We start from the raw sequence: 3186 nt of genomic DNA, 5'->3' as shown, positions 1-3186 counted from the left end.
TTTTTCCCAGGAGGATGTAACTGTTTAGCAACTTACATTGGAACCTGGACTTCGGGAATGGATTGGGATGGGAAGGTAGTTTTAATTCCGATATTGGAATATCTTTCAAACTTTATAAACCCGAAATGAATGCCTTTATGCAAAATTAGTGCATTTCATCTTTTTTGGGGAAGGGTGTATAAAATGTAATATGTTAAAGGGTTATTTCATTCACCATGACCACTGCTGCTTTTAGAAGTGGTTATGGTGGTAGGAGTCTGTATGTGCAGCAGTATCACAGAAACCAGGGCTCCTCTCGTCACGCAAGCCTACCCCCTCTCCAGCCACATTTATAATGCAGAAACTACTTCTGCATTAGGACATACAACTCCATTCAACTTTGATGGCATTGATAGGCTGAGAATCCTGGGCTAACCAAACAGCACCCAGAGAGTTATACCACCATAACCACTACAATGATCTGCGGTGATTATGGTGCTTAAAGTGAAGCTTTAACTGGATTGCTGAAGATTGTGAGAAACCAAACTTAAACTAAAAGGGGACAATTCAAAAAATAGTAAGTTGGAGGACTTGACTTTTATCCTCAGTTCACCAGGTCAGTTATCGTGGCATCAAAAAAAAATTAGATTTTTATTTTAAAGAAATCCTTTGAAATCGTCTTCGCCAGAAGAGTGTCAAATGTCAAAATATAGATTTTTTTAAACTACGAATGTTTTATTTGAATTTTATTTTAGAAGAAAAAGCAAAAAAAAAAAAAAAGTTACTGCCTTAAAATCATAGATCAGGATAGAGACATACAGGAACAGACTGTAGAGAATCTGAGGGTTCTATTTGTCTGGTAATTTAGGGCCTCGTTCACTAAGCAGTGAGTTCTGGTAAGTTGCCAAGTGGCCTAGACATTTTAGAACAAAATACAAAGTTGAGTGGGGAAACATTTCCAGTTCAGTCAAACTGTACAAATCAGTTATTTTAGCCTTCATTTCGCAATTTGGTTTTCAATTTACTAAAATGTTCTGTGAATAAACCCCTACTGTTTTATTAATTACACCTGTTCACCCACTTACAGCTGTTGTCTTTATTTTAGAGAACGCAAACCTTAATTCTCTTCAAAAGCCGTCCTCCCCCCCCCCCCCCCCTCCCTATTCCTCCAGGAGGTTCGAGCAAATTCTATTAATGCAAAAGTATTGCGCTCCATGGAGACGCCGGATTCTGTAAATAACTTTGAGTGGGCGTAGTGTGTGTGTGTGTGTGTGCAAGAGTTCTTGTTTTAGAATGTTCTTCTATCAATATGTCTAATTTAGTGGGTATGTTTGTCATTGCTTGCGTGTTAAAATATATGGCAGAAGGTGCATATGTATCGATGACAGTTTGGGAGCGTGTTGATGATACATTCTATGTGTAAGACTGTCTGCACGCGTGTGTGTGCCAGTTTATGTGGCAAAGAACAAAATAAAATTAACAGCATAGAAGAGGACAGCAGGTACCTCAATCAAGAATCGGGGTTATAGGAAGGAGGTCTATGGAACAACTTCCGGGACTACACAGACCCCATTGAATGTATGGCATATCATCAGTGTTACGAAGCCTCCAGATAGCAGATTTTAAGTCTCTGCTGGGCAATCAGTTGCCAGGACGCAGTGATTGTTCTCACTCTTGGCGCTCTGACTATGGTGGGTGTTATTGAAGACTGGTGCTCTGGCAATGGTATTAAGCAATATAAGTTAGTGGAGAAACTGTCTTTACAGCCATTTAGACCTCATAGTACGTAGGATGAATAAACTCTATAAGATGCTGTGCCTTCCCGGCACTGCCAGTCTGTGCCCATCCTATTGAACCCTTGTGCTGTCATGCTGTGTGCAGAGAAGTTAATCTAATATTCAGCCAGTTCATACGCATTTGACTAGAAACATAAAATTTTTACCACTTCCTGGTCCTGTGGTGTCCCTGCCTTGGCAAGAACACAGTATGTATAGTGTCACCCTCATGCCACCAAGGTACATTTATCATCTAGGAGGCAAGTATCCACCGCGTGTGACCAGATATATGTAATCTGAAGGTTTCCTCACCCAACTTTCTGCCTATATACCCAGCCTGCTATTTGTCACATAGACTGTTACCCCACACTGACTGATTAGAAGGGACACAGTGCGGTGCGTTGTCAAACGTACCTGACTACTAGATAGCAATTCTAGTCTAGTTTCAGGCTCCAAGTGAACTCAAGTCCAAATCCAGATGTTAATTCCGAGTCAAAAGCTAGTTTAATTGAATCATTAGATCCAGTTCTGATTCCAGTTCCAGTTCCTGGCCAGTGTGTGTGTGGGGTGCAGTGTGTGTGTGTGTGTGTGTGTGTGAGAGAGGTGCACTGTGTGTGTGTGTGAGGATCATTGCCGTATTGTCTCCTGTATCACGACCATTGTAGTTTAGTCTATTTTTTCCATACTGCTAGTCATAATTGTAGCCAACAAAGATCCATTGGCCACTTAACCTGTGGACAAAGATTTGACTCCCCTATTATGCCTCAAACTCCCTCATGCACAAGCATGAATATACAGAAGAAATGTCATATTATTGCAATCGGGCACTCCTTTAGATAGTAAGCTTTTTTTGATCAGGGCCCTCTTTACCTACTGTTCACTTAATACTTTAAATTACTTTCAATTAGTGTCTACAACAAGGTAGGCCAGGAGGACTGTGTGTGTGTGGAATGGACATGGATTCTTTCCCTTGCAGACGCACTCCCTGTGTGTACTGCATGCTGACAGATGGATTTTCGGCACAGTATTACAGAGCCACTGAACTCAGACTGACTATCTCTGTCAAATACCCAGAGCAATTCTAACAGCTCCCCCAAACATCAGTCAAGACTTGATGATGTGTGAAACAGATTACCCTTTAGTCACCCAACTGACACATATTTACATCCAACCAATGTGTCGATTATTCACGCAATACAACACAGTTCCCTCCCCAGCGCCATTACACCATAACCCCAAAATACTCCTTTCCCAAAATGTAACAAACAGCTTTAAAGGGACACTATAGTCACCTGAACAACTTCATCTTATTGAGGTTGTTCAGGTGAGAACTATAGCTCCCTGCAGCCTCTCATGTAACCACTGTACAGTGTTTACATTGAAAGCTAGGAACACCTCCAGTTGCAGTCACTCATAGTGAACCAGAGGGACT

Source organism: Pelobates fuscus, chromosome 6 (genome assembly GCF_036172605.1).
Source record: "Pelobates fuscus isolate aPelFus1 chromosome 6, aPelFus1.pri, whole genome shotgun sequence".
NCBI lineage: Eukaryota > Metazoa > Chordata > Amphibia > Anura > Pelobatidae > Pelobates > Pelobates fuscus.
Note: the sequence above shows the minus strand (reverse complement) of the source record.